General features: G+C 38.5%; 1 protein-coding gene across 1 annotated transcript in view; it reads right to left on the bottom strand.

The window, feature by feature from the left end:
- Positions 1-17142, bottom strand: part of CCDC85A (coiled-coil domain containing 85A) — a 293953-nt gene that overhangs the window by 248996 nt on the left and 27815 nt on the right. The window contains exon 1 of the mRNA XM_080408087.1: positions 1-17142. This exon is cut by the window's left edge and continues 12728 nt beyond it; it is cut by the window's right edge and continues 27815 nt beyond it. The gene's annotated coding sequence lies outside the window, so the exon portion shown is untranslated.

The following is a 17142-nucleotide window of genomic DNA, read 5'->3' as shown; positions in this document are numbered from 1 at the left end:
ACTGACGATTCAACTCAATAAAACACAATTTTGGAATTGAAAATTTACAACTGACATGCCAGATTGACTAAATTTGAATAAAAGGTTCATCAGGTCAAAACAGGGGATATGGAAGAGAGACTCAGAGAATCATTAGAAGACATTGCTTATTTTCTCTAGTCCACCCCATTCAATGTGATATTGGTTGGACTACAATAAAAGTTAGATGAAACACACTTTGTTATGAAAACTACACTCATCCAATTTCATGACTACCTTTAGATGAAATTTCAATTTCTTTTTCAAATTGTTAAAATTTCCTTTTCGTCTTATTCATAAAATTCATATAGGGAATGTGTAGGTGCCTGGTATGTCACTTGAAACTGTGTATTGAATGACTGCAGTCTAGAAGCTGGCTCTTATTTACCAGTGAAGTAGAATGGGCTCCTATTTTCAGTTTATTTTTAGAAAAATATTAAGACAAATTTCAGGCCATTGGAAGGAGACCACCTGAAGAAGTCTTTTTTCAAAACTCTTCCATTTCTTAGACCCTTCCAGAGAAGATTACAAGATCAAAAGTTTTATGCAAAGAAAATTGCCTCATCGTTATTTAATTAAGGATGTTTTCAAGTAAAAGCGAGATTTTTTTCCTAAAGAGGGCTAAGCAACTCATGGAAGGCAAAGCACAAAAAACCCTAAAAGTCTATCAGAAAGCATTAACTCCTGACATGTAGTAGAAAATACCTAGCAGCATCCATGGGAAGGAAGTGAGGAACTCAAACTATTCCAAAGCATTATGCAGTAGTATAAAATATAGGCAGCAATGCCTATATTGATCCCACTGGACACTTGAAGGCAAATGAACATTTGAAAGGTCAGTAATTTTACTTCTGCCAAATTGGATGCTAGTAATTTGCATAAGACTGAAAGTCAAATATCAGTGTAAATGTCCCTAGTCATATGTAAATTTAATAACCCCATACCTCTAACAGCAATCTTATGTCATCTGCATGAAAAGAATAGAGAAAGTGTATAATCCCATAAAGCACACTGGACTAATTGATATGTACAACACAAGAAGATAATACATGACAAACATCTATTTTATGTGTTTAATAAATGCCACAAAAATATAGTTTACTCTGACAGCAAATTTTAAAGTTCTGTTTACTACTCACTGAATGATTTTACAAATTAAGATAAACTCTCCTTTTCTAGTGCGCTTCAGAAATATCTGTTGGGATTTCTGCAGACTGCAATCTAAAAGGGGTTTTTAAATTCATTTTAATATTTGAACAAAAATTGACTCAACTAGTTTCCAAGTCAACTTTAAGGTGTGATTTTAGCTTCTAAAAGAGAAAGACTCACTAGTGCATTTTTCCAGAAACGATATTTTCCCTTTCTGTCTTCTAAAAACATCACTTGATATATATAGCATAAGGCCTCAAGGCTCACTCAGTGGCAGTTATGCCACTAAAATTAATGGGTATGGGATCAGGACTTAGTTAGGTTTTCCTAGAGTATTTAAAATTTAAAGAGAAGCCTAAGAGACTCCCACAATTCTAATATTCTAGTAATAAATAATAACCACTAAATGGCTCTGTCTAACGTGGGGAAGATCTGGCAACAGTAACATAATTCAAACCCATGTTAAAGCAGTATTTCTCATGAAATCAACTGACATCCTCTGACGACACATAAAGAGCACAAAATGATATAAAGTGTCATCCTCTCCCGCACCAGCTCCTCAGGGTTTACAAGTGTTTCAGCAGAAATCCTGGTGCTTTCCAGTCCTATTCTTCTACAACTCCGGTACCAGGAAGCTGCCCTGGTCCACAGTTTTTCTGTTGCCATCATCTCCTTCACCACCCTTTTTTATGAAGGTGGGGAAAAAAGATTGATGCAAAACAATACACTGGCACCTATTGGAATCTGTGCTGCAAACTGCACTGTCCTTCAAGGAAACAAAACACATACGGTGACTATTGCATGGGACTTCCTCAGTCTACAGCCTCGAGGAGATGAAAAGCTTCACCCTAGGGGTTAGTAGGATATGAGAGCTTCCCAGTAACACCCCCTCCACTGCAAAATTACAGTCATGCTTCACTGCAAAAGCATCTGGGGCAGAGGAGAGAACATGAAGTCCAAAACTACCTTTGCTCTTGTGTTACTCTTCTTGTAAAGACAGCAAATTTCTGGTTAACGGATTTCTGGCCAGCATGAAGATCATACACTGTCAGGCCTACAAAGAAAGAAAGTTTTCTTTAGGTTGCCTTAAATGGCAAAGCAATTTAAGAACATGCCACTGTTGAAGAAAGCGTCCATTAGGGTCATAGTCTATAGAGCTACTTTCATACCCCTATTTACAGTACAGATCTTTTGAGCTGTTATTAAGGGTTCTATTTCATCTGTCCCCCTTCTAATTTTGATCACTTGTTTACATTTTATGACACTGAAAACATAGAAAGAGGTCCTTCTACCCCACAACCATCCAAGCATCTCTATAAAGTACTACCATTTTGATGCAGTTGTTTGCTTTGTTTTGCCATGAATTTATAGTTTTCACACAGTCCAGATTTTCAATAGAAATTATGTGCTTTAACCTCTTATTTGTAGTCTGACTTAACTCTATATTAAACCAAAACTGATTATGTCAAACCAATCATTTGAGCCAGTAACTTTGTAAGAAGTTAGGAAGCAACAGCAGTATAGAAAGTTTTCCCACATAACAAAGGAGAGAATACTCTGTTTTTAAAATCACACCTATTTACCAAGTCTTAGTTAGTTCAGACAAAATGTTAGAAAAATAGCATTTGTAGCACCTGAGATACAACATGGGCTAAAAATATTCTGTGTTTTCCATGTCATCCTTTTTACCAACACAAGCCACTGTTTTAAATAACTATTTTAAATTAAAGTCTCTTTGGTCTGCCAAGAATGTAAAATGAACAGCACTTCACACACACCTTTAGTAATCCTGATGGAATATAAATGTTAGCTTATTAAAGTAAATGTCACTTACTAAATATCTGCAAAATACTAGATATCCCAGAGTGACTGCTACACTGGTTTAAATGCTTCAAATGCTAATACAAATTTTTACAAATTGAATAATGTGATGCTTACAAAGTACAGAAGCTTAACTAGAAAAGCTCTCCTTTCTCACAAATGGAGTCTGGCACGCTGAAGTGTAACTAGTTCTCATGCAGTTTTATTAATTACAGCAAAAGAATTTGATTTGACCTCATGAGTGTGGTCTTTTGAAGAAGAGAGAGACAACTGCTGTGAAAGTGCACATCTTATGCACTCCCAGTTTTTCTTGTTCCATTAAAAAGCTCCTGTATCTCTCCTGGGACCCCACTGGCAGCAGATACAAACAGCACAAACCAGCAGGAGTATGCAAAGAACAGGTGCTCCAGCTTATTGCAGCTGTGGTGCATGTGGAGGCAGGGGAGGGGTGGGTGGGGGAGAGGGACTATTGCTTTTGCTCACCATCTCTGAAATAGCTATCTACCTGGAGATGTTTCATTTCTCTCTCACAATACATCTTTAAAAGCAGGTCTTGTCAGATGTTATACTTGCTCACAGTTAAACAACTCGTAAGGCTCTTTCTGGAAGAGACATGGCCTAAAGCACTTTTGTGATTAGACATGCAATCCAGCATACTGTACATTTAATCAAAGATGTTCACGACAAAAGGACATACATAAATGTAAATGTTGCTCAGCAAGAGACTGAGGAGGGTAAGAAGCCATAGAATCATTCTCTATCACAGTATCGCTATGCTAATGCAGCACTGTAACACAACGCGAAAACACACACTTTACACTGCATCGCTTGCGAAAAATACAGATTAATGGTGAGATAAAAATAACATATATAATTAAAAACAACAGCTATGACTGGTAATTTTTGGTAACGCATTGTTCACTATCTGTATTGTGTTCTCTCCCCCTCCTTTCCTTTCCTGCTTTCCGTGTGCCCTGCCAGCGTAGACTGAAGCCCCTCAGGAAAGGGCCTTTCTGCTAATCAGTGTTCACACAGCGCCAGGGACAAAGGGGTTCAGCTCCAGTTTGCCTTTGTGTATTACCACAACAAACATATGCAAGGAGGATGATAACACTTGAAGTAAGGAATCTGTAAAACTATGTCCTTTACATACAACTGCAACAGCCCCCTAATATTACACAAGTCATGACATCACCACGTGCTTTTGTTCAAACCATATGTGACAGCTGGCATCCAAAGGCAACATCATATACAGGTACACCTGCCCACGCCTAAGCCCTTCCAGTCACTTCTTTATGTAAACTGCTTCTGAGGCACACCACAACAGTCTTTTGTAGATTACCTGCTTGCGCACAAAGGGTATGTTTTAATGGCCCTTATCACAAGAAGAGACAAAGTGAACATCCGAGTTCTGAAGCTTGCTGATCACCACCCCGCAGGTGCGCCAGCCCCAGTGCTTGCCAGTGTATCAAGCAAAATTGGATGAATATAAAATTGCAATGAGACCAGAATCAAATGCTCATTACAATTGCACTGATGACCTTTTAAAATGGCAATATGGAATTGCTGTGACTAAAGAAACTGTAAGGGGACAATTAAATTGCATTAGAACTTTTTCAATCTATGCTCACAATTAGCCACGTATCCACCTCTTCTGCTAAATAAACACAAATTGAAATAATGTGATGCAGTCAGTAGAGCTGGAACGACATAATATAGTAAAAGGAGATCTAGGCATGTTGTTTAAGATATTTAAGAGTTTCTGCTTCTTAAAATTCAGACCTTGAATAAAAATTCATGCACAATTATACACCCACTTTCTATGGTCGATTACAATAATTTCATGTGAAAACTGAGTGCTGATGACACAAATACCCAGCTGGAGTCAGAAAGCCAGCTTCTCAGAGGTAAAACATCTCCTTCAGTTTATAAAGCAGTGGGAGAAAAGACAAGAAAGCCACTAAATGTCCCCATAGGAATGACTACGACATACAGGGTTGTGTTACTGGCATGGAGCTAATATAGCTAACACTGTAGCAACTAATACAAAATGACCTCAGTCCCACAGCTACCCTAAAAGGCACAGGCTGGTGGACAACCAGCTCAAAAATCAACAACATGAAACAATTTCCCACTCCTTCCTCCTCAGTATCAGCAATCACTATGGTTCTTAGGAATTTGACTCTAAAATAGCAATTTGTGCAGGTATACCATGCAGACATGGTGACCACACTTGTAGAGCCATATAGGTAACTTCAGATACATCGTCTCACACGGCCCTCAGCACCGGAAAATCACACCACTACAACACTTCTTCTGTTATATTCTTCTTTCCATGTGTCCCTGTATGCCTGTAATAACCTGCTAACCCCTCTGTTTTGATTAATTGTTAGTAACATGTTAAAGAGAAATACTCATTTGTGTCTCTGCAGTTCCAGCAAACTTTGACCAAGTTCAGAACAGGTGCCAATTTAGGGCTGAATATAAACTAATGAGACATAAAAATGTCCCCTTGGTAATTCTTTTACAGTGCAGCAGGGGGCCATTTCTTCTCTGCCAGCTCCTCTTATTAAATGTCCATCAATGGGAAATTTGGAATATCCTTTACGAGTGTTTCTTTAGGAAAAAAGCTGAAACCTCTGTGCATCACTTCAAAACTCTTGCTAATACCACGGTTCATATAACTTAGCTTTTCAAAATTATCTTTTCAGCTTGGGATTTCAGATTTTTTCCCCACTTCCCAAGGCATGTTATATACTTGTTTTTAAAATCTTTAGGAACACAGAATATTCTGTTCTCCTGCCCAGTGCCTACCGAGTTTTTTGGGAACAGCAGGATTTCTTTAATGCTTTTTATTGAATTTACCTACTTTCTCATTTAAGTGTAGAAAAGCAACTCCTGTTCTGCACCCCTCTTAGCAGATTGTAGTAAAAGAGGAGAGAGGGAAAAAAAACCACTAAAGCTCTGACAGATGGTACCCAGCGTTTGACTCATGCTGGGCTCAGCAGGACCTATGGTTTAGAAGGTTAGGACTGTCAAAAAGACTCTGCTTATCAAGTGAATAACAAAGTGTGGACTGCCAGGCTGTTTCCTATAGAAAACTTGTATTTTACTTGTAATTCCCAGCTATCTTTCTGGTGCTTCCGAAACTTTTGAGGAGCAGATGCATGCTTTTCTATTTAAGAAACAACTTGGAAGCTGACATCCCGGGAGCAGCCAGCAGCACAGTAGGCCTGACTCTAGGAAGTTGTGCCCCCACGCTAGTGTCAGCGCCGCAGTTTGGGGACCTCAGCGGGGATCTGAGAGCAAGGAGAGAACTCTTCCTCTCCATTCGCCTTCTTTTGCAGTCAGTGAAAAATTAATCTTCTCTTAGATTACTGCCCCAGTCTGAGGATCGCTTTAGCAAAGTAACTGAGCAAAGGCAGAAAGGTCTGAGCATAAAGCAGCATTTACCAGGCTTTTCTTTTTAAGTCATTTCCAAGCTCACATCAGTCAGCATCTATCCCAGTACAGAACTAGCTAAAGTGACTACAAATGTTAGCGAGCAGATTGAAAGCAATACTGAAGTCTGGAGAAACGCAAATAAAAGATTAACAGCTTGTACTCGTGTTTACTGGTAAGTCTGGACTTTTAAATTCGGGGGCGGGGGGAGCTTGCTGGTAAATATAGTGTTACTGTGGATATGTGACAGGCACTGTTATTAATCATTGCTATAGCACTGTAAATATTCTTAATGCTTTCTTCCCGAAAATAATGTCAATTCGTTTGTTAAACAAGAAAATTGTTTTAGTCATAAACTGGTACCAACAGTTAGCAGCTGCTCTTCAACAGTTAGAATTAATGAGAAAGTAATTACACAGCAAAATACAACCTTTTGATTGCCAACACTCAAGCCTCTGTCATTGCCTCATTTGTTTTTTATTCAGAACTATGAAAAATGAAACAACTTATCTCAATTTTGAAGTTTACAGAATATAATTAATTCAATGGGGATTCATTGCTATGTCTGGAATCAAAGTTCTTTTATACAAGACTTAAAATCAGTTTGGCACTAAATGGGAAAGGAATCAACCCTGGTTTATAGTGAGAGTCACAGGCACGCAGAATAATGTGACTACACAGATTATTAGTTTTTGTTAATCTACTGCCAGATAACCTGCAGCAGAACAAATGTTTTGTCAAAAATTCTCTCATTATAATTATTTATTAACTGATACCACACTGATCTTAAGGTAAAGTCGTAACTAATGTGATGCTCCTGAGGAATATAGCTCAGGGCATTTTGTACAAGGCACACTGCATGTCAGGATGTTTTTATCTAGTTTGTGTATTAAAAACTTGCTTTGAGTAAGGCAATAACAAGGAGGATAATTATTTCATTATTCTTTCGTTCTTCACTGTAAAGCAAAAATTCTGGCCTGAAATATGGCTAATTGATTTGTTAATTTATTTAAGCCCCCCTTCCCCCCCCCCCGCAAAAAAAAGGGGGGGAGGGGGGAATAGGCTGAGTGTACAACCTGTTGCTTTCCTTCCTAACTTATCTCGCCTCAGATCTCTTCCCATTCTGCAATTCAAATGTCTGCTACCATATTATGTAGAGACCATGACAGGAAACATATCTATCCAAAAATTCAGTTGCATTTAGTTTTCATGCAGTTCAGTCATAAGCCAGAGTGAAGGAAGTCATTAAGCACGGTATTTCTGGAACATACGTAAAAAATGAGCAGTGGTCTCACCCATCACTTCAGGGCATATGTGATGTATCCTTGCAGAAGCTGTGATTCCCATCCCCGTATGCAGCACAAACCCAAGGACCTACACAGCCATCTCGGGGAACAGGCAATTTTCCTTCTGTCACCTGGGCTCGATACAGCCAGGTACTGAGCTCCCCACAGCTCCCAACAGTCTCCGCCAGGAACGGACCAAAAATCCCTTAGGCTCTATCAAACTGCTTTGTGCCCGGCATGGCACAAGGAGCCCGCTGGCCCAGGAGCTGTTTTCCTGCCCTCTCCCTTGTCCCAAGGCAGGTCACAGAGAGGGACTTCACCAGAGTTAGGGCTCAGGGAGCGGACACGTTGTCCGGTCCCGTGGTTGCTGACCAGACTGACATTTGAGTTTCATCCTGTGGACATACACCTGAGTTAGTGATGAGCGATTCTTGCTGTCATGAGATGCCCACCAAAAAGACTGAGAAACCTATTAAAAACCTAGTATCCGTGGCAAAGATGTGATGTGGAACAGAGACAAGACATGCAAAGAGACTTTCATGAATAGACACAGGAAGAAACCTGCATTAAGTCTATGAATAAAGCAAGAGCTAGCAACCAAGTCACACTGGCTACTTTATCTATACATGAATGCCCAAATTTCTCTGAAAAAAATCTGTTACAAATTGAAAAAACAGCGTTTTAATAAAAAGCCACAAACACTATCAGATTTTGAAAATGCATAGTCATATTCACACTTGCATTTCAATAAATAAGGTGCTGTTTTCAGCCAGGTATTAATATGATGTATTTGCTTTCTTCTGATGACATAATTCAGTCACCACTAGCCTCCAATTCTTCACTGCTATGTATCTGTTGTAAATCTTTGGGAATAGCTCAGCTGCAAGCAGCAGGAACTTTGTCCTCACTGTCCCCACGCCTGCCTGGGACACAGCTAAGGCATGCAGCCCCAGCTAGGTCTGTGCTTTCAAACAAAGGGAGCAGATGGGCTGGCCTAGGAACACCTCCACTTCCATACCTTTGAGAAGGCTGTATCTATAAAATGTGACATTAAATAAAAACCACAAATGAAGGCCCTGATTGTTCTCCAGATACCAAAAACTAAAACAAAAAAATAATTATTAACCACGAATCTGAGGGCTTGAACCTGCCCACTGGGTTGCGAGTTAATTCCATTAAAATCAGGACAGTTTCTTGCACAAGCTTGGGAAGCTTTGTTTCAGCCTAGTTTTAGAGCGCACTGTACAAAACAGGTCGTCTGGTATTATGCAGTAGTTTTTCAACAGACTTCACACTGCCAACACAACAGAATAATTTCAGAATGTCTCAAAAAAAGGACAGAGTCAGATTTAACCACTGCTCACTGTTTTTGAAAAGACGAACACAATCCTTTTATTACAAGCTTCACAGCATGTTGTTTAAACATTATTTTTATTTATACCTTAAAGTAAACATGCAAATAGCTTCTATAAATTTTATCAAACAGACAGGAGAGGGAGCTCTCTCTTCATCCCACTAGATTATGAATGGATTTTGCTGAATTTATTAAAATCTAAGCACATTTTTATTCTATGTCACATGTTACTTGCCATTCTTTTGTCCTGGGACTGTCTCCTTGTAACAACTCTGTAACGCAAAACATTCCTGTGTAGCACAGAATGTTGGGGTTTTTTTATCAATGCAGTAAGTACATTTTTAAGGTGCTTTTAATTTTGGTATAGGAAAAAATGAGGCTGTAGTTACTCTTCATGAAATTCTGCTTCCCTACTTACTGATAAGCATATGAACGCATACTCTGCATCTAAGTGTACATTTTAAGTATACTTCTGTACTTTCCAATTTAAAATACCAAGCACGTTATTTTTTCATTGTCACCATTCTTTACATAAGATCTATCAGACCAACCTAAGAATCCTGGTAGATCCAAGTGCATTTTAAAAGTAAATCACTTAAATAGCAAATTCAAAAGAAATACATACAGGCAAACAAATCACAGCTAAAATAAAGCCAAGACAAAAGAAAGTCACAGTAATCTTAATGTCTGCATATTCTCACTGTGTTTATTTTAAACTTTCTTATTGGAATATACGGTCTTAATTCACATTCCAAAAACAAAATTTTGACAGCAGAAATGCTTGTATCAGCATCTGGATATAAAGCTAAAAATCAAACTGTGAGTTACATCTGTCTCGCAAAGGCTATATAATAAGATTTACTTAATCCATTTGAAAGAAAAAAAAAATGTTTTTGTCCCCCAATTTGTTGCAACATCTGAAAGTTCATAAGGTTATGACCCCTCTTTAAGAAAGCATCTTCTACCACCTGCAAATACCCTAGGAAAGCAGTTTGAAACAATAAAACACGTGCTAGTTAACCGTTACCAGGGAAACAGTTATGCTTCAGCGATGGGAGGTTTCAGCCCCACAGTGGCTTTGTCTAAAGAAGACATGGCCCAGCTGTTACCAAATAACCATTGTTGTAGATCATCGAGAAATAACAGTCAGTGCACCAGCTAAGCCCTATGGAAGTTCCTATTTTCCTTGCTGCCAGAGGTACATCTGAGTAAAACAACAGAAGAACAGGCATTTTACATCAACCAGAATGCAAAAATAGTAGAGATACGAATACCAACCCATCAGTAGTGACTCATCATTAAATGCATACAAATCTACTGACTTTTGCACTTTTAGGATGATGATTTTTCTAATGCAATACCCTGAAGTCACTAGGTGGCAAATACTAACGTTATTAATTAACTATAACATCAGAAAGTTTCAGAGCCTGAGGATGAAGATATCCTTTGTGCTTACAAGTGAATCAGCATACAAAGCCAATTTTTTTTTTCCTTACATCAAAGGCATACAAAGGGATGCAGCAACAGCTTGGTCTCATGGCTCATTATAGTTTTTTTCAGAGATGCACAATAATTAATTTTGTTGTCTTGAAACGCAGCATCACAGTTTTCAGTCTGAATTTTCATTTCCCTTTAAAATGAAATTTGGCTGACTATACTCATTAGTTTGTGGAGCAGACTGAATAATTTAACAGGGGTGTTTTGCAGGTTTTCTCAGTTGGGTTCTGTCTGATTGTTTTGAACAGGGAGAGACAAAACCTAGATCCCAGGCAGTCAGTGCAGAGCTCTCAGTAACAGCAACAGAAGCAAGGTTTCGTTCTGGTATTTAGGAGAGGTTTTCCCTCTTACATATGTATTAATTCGCTCACTCTACAAAAAATTATGACTGGCTCTATTGAAAGTTGCAGTGAGATGATGCTGTGCTGAAAGGAACCACAGAGCAGGTAAAATGCACCTCCATTAATTGTGCAAAGCCTTGCCAGCAGCTGTCAGGAGGGGCAGCAGACATACAGGGACAGAACAGATAGGACAAGAGGCTGAACACAAAGAATAAACATGCATAAGTCGCAGCGAAACTGAGATGTTCCGTAACCTCAGTTTTTTTCAACAAAATACAAGATGATTTCTCTGATTCTGAAGGGTGTGGTAAGGGGCAAATGTGGCTCTGTGTGTTCACTTCCACTTTCCTAGTGCCCCACTAGCATTACAAAAAATTACGAGAATGAGTTGTTCTCTATAAAGAACCTTTTCAACCTCTCGTGATAATCTGCTTAGCAAGGACACAAGCTGGTTTTCATTTGTTTATACTGTAAAAGCAGTCACTGTGAGGCACATCTTACGGAGACTTTTTTGCATGGATTTTTCAAGAATTTGGTACAAAACATCCTTTCACTTCCAAAAGACAGAAAGAAATCAAGGTCTTTAGTCTCCTTCTAAAGCACATTAAAGATTTTTCACAGCAAAAGACACCAAAGATCTGTTCCTCATCCTTCAAATTCTTTGGATCACTTAGCATTGGCAAAAACAAACCTCTTAAAATGAAAGCTCCACACCAGAACAGAGTAAATTAAGCTGAGGTTTTTATAGCCTTCTTTGCTACTCACAAAAGGAGTGTTAAAGTAGGTTAAAGTAAGGGGGGTTATCTTTTTTATTTCTTGTGTTTACTGTTTGGAATTAGTGTGTTAGAAACTATTCAGTCCACAGTTAATCTCCTTGCATTTGTTTGTATTTTATTTCATTTTTTTAAACACTTGCACAGTACAAGTCTATTCATAATCTGTGCCTCAAAGAATGCCTAATTTGAATGTAAAAATGCACAACAAGACATAACAAGTGGGAGAGTCATAAATGAGGCGAGAATTACATCAACTGAAGGGGAGAGTAGCACCAGAGAACCTCCATGTGGCTGGCAGCAATCAAAGGGGTAGTGATGATGACTGGAGGAGACTAAAAATTTTCTCTCCTTTCTTTCCCAACACAAATATCTAGACAAAAAAAGGACAGAGAGAAAAGCTTTCAGAAAAGAAATCACTGCCATTTGATTACAACCAGAATGTATGTTGAGAAGGAAAGGGGAAAATTACAGTTGCTCTAGTAGAGACCTAAAAACAGGAGGAGAGTCAGGGGCAAGAAGTATTCATTCACGGAAATGTGGAGGAAAGGTGGTCTCAGTTTCAGCTAGACCAAGTTCCAGGTGATTGCGAAGCATCCAAAATGCAACCTTTGGAAGACAGGGATCCACACAGACTGGGAATGTAGAGTGTCAGAGCCTAAAATGATATTTTATTAGCAATATAGTTATCTAGACTTTTTGAAAACTTCTAAGGAGTTACATCTGGTCTTTCAGCAACAGAACCTTCTTCAACATCTTATTCGAAATTCAGTTTAAAATACATGGACTAGTAGAAAGAAAATACTTCTCTCTCTCTTCTTCAACCTGGATAAAAGTCGCAGACTGGGAAATCTCTGCAGGCAAATGTGATGTCTTTATAGCAATCTCACAATTACCTATAGAGATTCTACAATCTGGCATCTTTGTACACAGTAACTATAAAGTATACAGTTCTTCATCTTCTGCACCTCTGCTGAGTTGAGCTGAATTCAATCCAAATTGTCTAAATAGCATGTAGCTGACTTTCCTAATAGCATGAAAAAGCATTAAGCTTTTTTCCTAATAATTTTAATGAGCTAAAAATTGAAAACAAAAGCATAAACACTACATAAATTAACCCACTGGGTCACTGGAAAACTACTGTTAACATCCATATACTAAAGGACAAAGTTGTTACAGGTTGTATTTCAACCATGAGGGCTTAATACTCCACTAATAGGCTACACCTACTGTTAACCAAACCTGAATCACAACCGGGTTTCATGGGTGATTAGTCACACAGCACTGGACAAGTTCAGCTTTTTTTAAATGATGATGTTTTGAAGAGCTGTTTGGTTGATGAATTTTCTAAAATCAAGCTTTGGACACAGGGGCAGCAAGAATAAGCCACTTTGAAGGAAACATCTCTTTTTCAGGTAAGAGAATGCCTAGCAATGCAGGCCATCAAGAACAGAAAAAAGTAACTTTTTTTTCCTCACTTAAAATGATCCTAGAACTATCATATCATATTTGGGAAGTTTTGGCTCATCTTGTTTGAATGACATTCAACAGATTTCAGAGTTGGACAAATATTTATTAGGGCTCAGGAAGGCAGCAACTCTTATATGTTCTTGAAACATCAAGGTGTCGATCCTGCTCAGAAGTGCAAAGCTTATGTGTGCACAGAAATAATCTAATGCCATACCAACACACGGCCTTATTTTCATCCCCATTCTCAGAAAGTTGATGACACCGTGAACTACACAGTCTAGGAAGAGCAAGACTGTGCAGTTTAAAAGGACAATACAGATGATGCAAATAGAGCTCATGAGAAGCTGTCTGCACACAGCCTCCCAGTGCTTCAGAGTTAACATAACACTGAACTCAATGGGCACAGTTCACCTCCCAGTGACTGTGTACCAGAATCTGTGCCTACATACTCCAGAAGCTAGATCTCTGGAAAATTAACTCCACCTCAACAGAACTCATATAAATGCTGGATAGGAGGACAGCTTGGCATGAAAGAACATCAATGATGATGCTGAGCTGTTCATGCAAGAAGACAGAGGCAAGCAGGATCACAACCATCATCTGGTTTGCAAGTTTGATACAGACTTTGACCTGCTCAGTTCATGTTATGCTAGGGGACTCTTAGACAACAGTTGTCAATTTGAAGACCCATCATCCCCACTTGCAATCCTGCTGAGAAGTCAAACATCTACCTGGGCTGCAAGAACATCACTTAGGTTTCACCTCAGCTACTGCAGGCACAGGGGAAGGCAAACTGCCTCTTCCTCTGATCTTGCTGCTTTGCTACTATCCCAGGGTAAGGGTGCAGTGGAGAAGATGGTGGTGTTTTCAAGTGCAGGGATGCTATTCCAGCAAGAGGGCACATGGAGAAAAGACTACTTGGGTAGAAAAACAGGCAAGAGCATGACATCGAGGAAGGGAAAAGGTATGGTTTGAGCTCTCATTGCAAAACTCCACAAAATCCAACAGCTGGCTCCGCTCCTTACTGAAAAGGATCAGCTGGATTGTTTTTAATTCCAAAGTGAGTCCCACACTTTTTGTGTTACTTCCTCATTTTACATCTCGTTTGTTCTCCCTGTTTACAAGAGATATATATTTAGTCTGCACAACAGCCTTGCTATGTGACTTTGCAGTTCCCAGCATACCACTATTCTTCCAGTAGACTTACTACCTTTATTCCAGATTGGGATTTACAAAAAGACTGAAATAAAGGTATGAGTTCAATCTATTCTTCTCAAACAAGTGTTAATTGACAAATGATGAGGGCAAGCATGTGCAACAACCATGATTATGGCTGATAATTGTGCATGCAGGTACAACTGGCATGTCAGCATCTGCAAATAAAAGCTGTGGTGATATTCTAGAATAACTCAAAACAATGGCAAAGCTCCATTTAATTTCAATATCATGATTGTTTCAACACAAGCCTCAACTATTAGTTCTGGGACTGGAGGTAGAATTGCAAATGGAACCAACGCATTCTCCCCAATCAGACCCTTATAAATTATCCTTACTTTTATTAAAGCAAATTTGTTCTTGTCTACTGTGTCTTCACAGAAGCTGTTTTAATAAGCTGTAAAATGTGGTGTGCAATAAAAACATCAGTTACCTTGTATGATTTAAAAAAAAAAATTATCTGGCTATTCCACTCTAATATTTTAAATCCATCTTCAATTATTTAGTCAGCCCAAGCCCTGCAGAGATATCAATACAGTGCCATACATTTCCAAAAATGCTGTTGATGGATAATATGCAATCTGCCCATCCATTTAGATTCATAAAGAAATGCATCAAAGAGAAGCTATGCTGGCAAATCCAGCCCTGAGAAAGAAATCAAAGCTTCATTCCAAGAACTAACTCAAATTGATTCTAGAATCACTCTAGGTTAATCTAAAATTTTAATCCCTTGGTTATTTTTATATGATTTTTTGTTTTACTGTTCTGATTAAGAGGCTCTTTGGGTTTATCTTGTATGTTTTAAGTTGCTGACATAATTCTAAATACTTGTTATCTTGTCATACTGCCAGAATTACCTATGTCTTCAGACCTCTATCTTCAGAATGCTGCCATTGTATTAAATTAAATTAAAACTAAAATATTACACATGAAAAAGAAACACAAATTTTTCTGCAAGTTTCAAGATCTTATCATAAAACTGCAGTAATTATGCCAATGCCAATAATGTGCACTTATTATTTTCTGGATAAAATCTGGGCCCCAGTGAAATCAATACAAGTTTTTGCATTACCTTCTGTGATTCCTTCAGAAGCCTTCCATCCTTACTCCAATGACCTATTCCCACCTACCCATTTATTAGCAAATATTTTTAAACAAGACATAAAAATTTGTCACCTAGCACTAAAGCTAGACACCTAGTTTAAACCCATCATACTGGAATAGTGGAATATTAAATAGCACATATTAAAAAGCCTATTTTACAAAAAAAGGAAAGAAAATAAACAGTTGCCACCAGTAAGGGTAATGTGCAAACTGGTAACCCAACTCTTCTGCAGCTGCCCCAAGTCAACATTGTAATGACGGCCACCAACTACTAGAGAGCTCTTTTCCTGCAGAGCTGCCCAGGTTTCAAATACTATCTATTACTTACTGATTTTTTAAAATAAAAGTCTGATTATTTACTTTTAGCAGCATGTAGAACTGGAGCACCACCTACTCTTTATCCAACTCCAAATGTAAGCACAACTGTCATTACGTCTGAACTTGTCATTAGACATTTTCAATGCAAACTACAATATGAAAAATATTGATGATTCATTGTTTGATCTTTGAGCTTGAAGTTCTAAACTCTCTTTTAATCAGTCTTACACTCATTTCATAATCTTATTACACCCACATTAAAAAAAAAAATTGAAAAAGCTATGTCAAAAGATCATGAAGGTTGAAGAGGCAGGCACTGAAATATAGAAAGTACCAGAATTGAGGTTGCCTGTGTGTGATTATTTTGTCCCCTCTGTACCTTTGCAGTATGAGATAGATTTTAAATTACAGGATTACAAGCGCTGGAGCAAGATTAACATTCTTTTACCATAAGGTTTTTATGCACCATAGAAAAGATGAAGGTACACCAGTTCTTCCAGAAACTTGGCACACCTTCTCACTCATAGAGAAGTTAGGAGGCAGAAAACTGAAAATGGATTTTTATCTTTTGTTTGTAATATTAATCTGTATCTATTTACACCATGTTGTAGTAATGCTTGCCTAAATTCCTATCTAGAAATGGTCTCCTCCTGTTCCTTTGGAGCCTCTACCTCCAGCGAAGTCCTACAAACATACATTTTGATGCCTAAATGGTTCAAATTAAAAAAATCACAATATAACAGCTATCCTCCAACCACCACTATTTGACTATGATTTCAGTGCCATGTCAAACTTGCATTTGCATGATAGCTAGCACTGCATACAGGGATGGCAGCAGGAAAAAGGTGCAGGCCAAAAATTACCAAGCAAGAAAAGGAGTTCAAGAATTTACCCAAATGGGTTTAACCCATCACCAATGGAAAACAGTGTAAGTACTACAAAAGAAACATGAAGAAATCCAGATTCGCAGCAGCCTTGTGTTTAGCAGCCTGCCATGTAAGAATCAACAGAAGAGATACACCTTCTAGCTCTTGTGCCTTCTCCTATAGCTACAAGTTTTCCTCTGCTTTCACAAATATGCAACAGATGAGAAAGTCTGGTCACGTCTGTATTCATCTGCAGCTTTGTTTGGGACTTTCTGTATCACCTGATGCCTTCTTTTGTCCAGCAAATACTGTTGAACTGGCTGAGCAAACATAATCAGACCACCTGCCAAGCCTGCCTCTGGTTTGTTCCAGTAGAAGGCTGGTTTTTCTCACGATTTTCTGAGTCGCTCCCCTGCCAGTACGCTCCAAGGCTGCACTATGCACAGGATTTCTCCCAGAGAAAAATCAACAGCTTTAATCAGCGGTGGT

The sequence above is a fragment of the Falco punctatus genome (genome assembly GCF_963210335.1).
Source record: "Falco punctatus genome assembly, chromosome: 12".
In the NCBI taxonomy this organism is placed as follows: domain Eukaryota; kingdom Metazoa; phylum Chordata; class Aves; order Falconiformes; family Falconidae; genus Falco; species Falco punctatus.
Note: the sequence above shows the minus strand (reverse complement) of the source record. Positions and strands in the feature narration are given on the sequence as shown.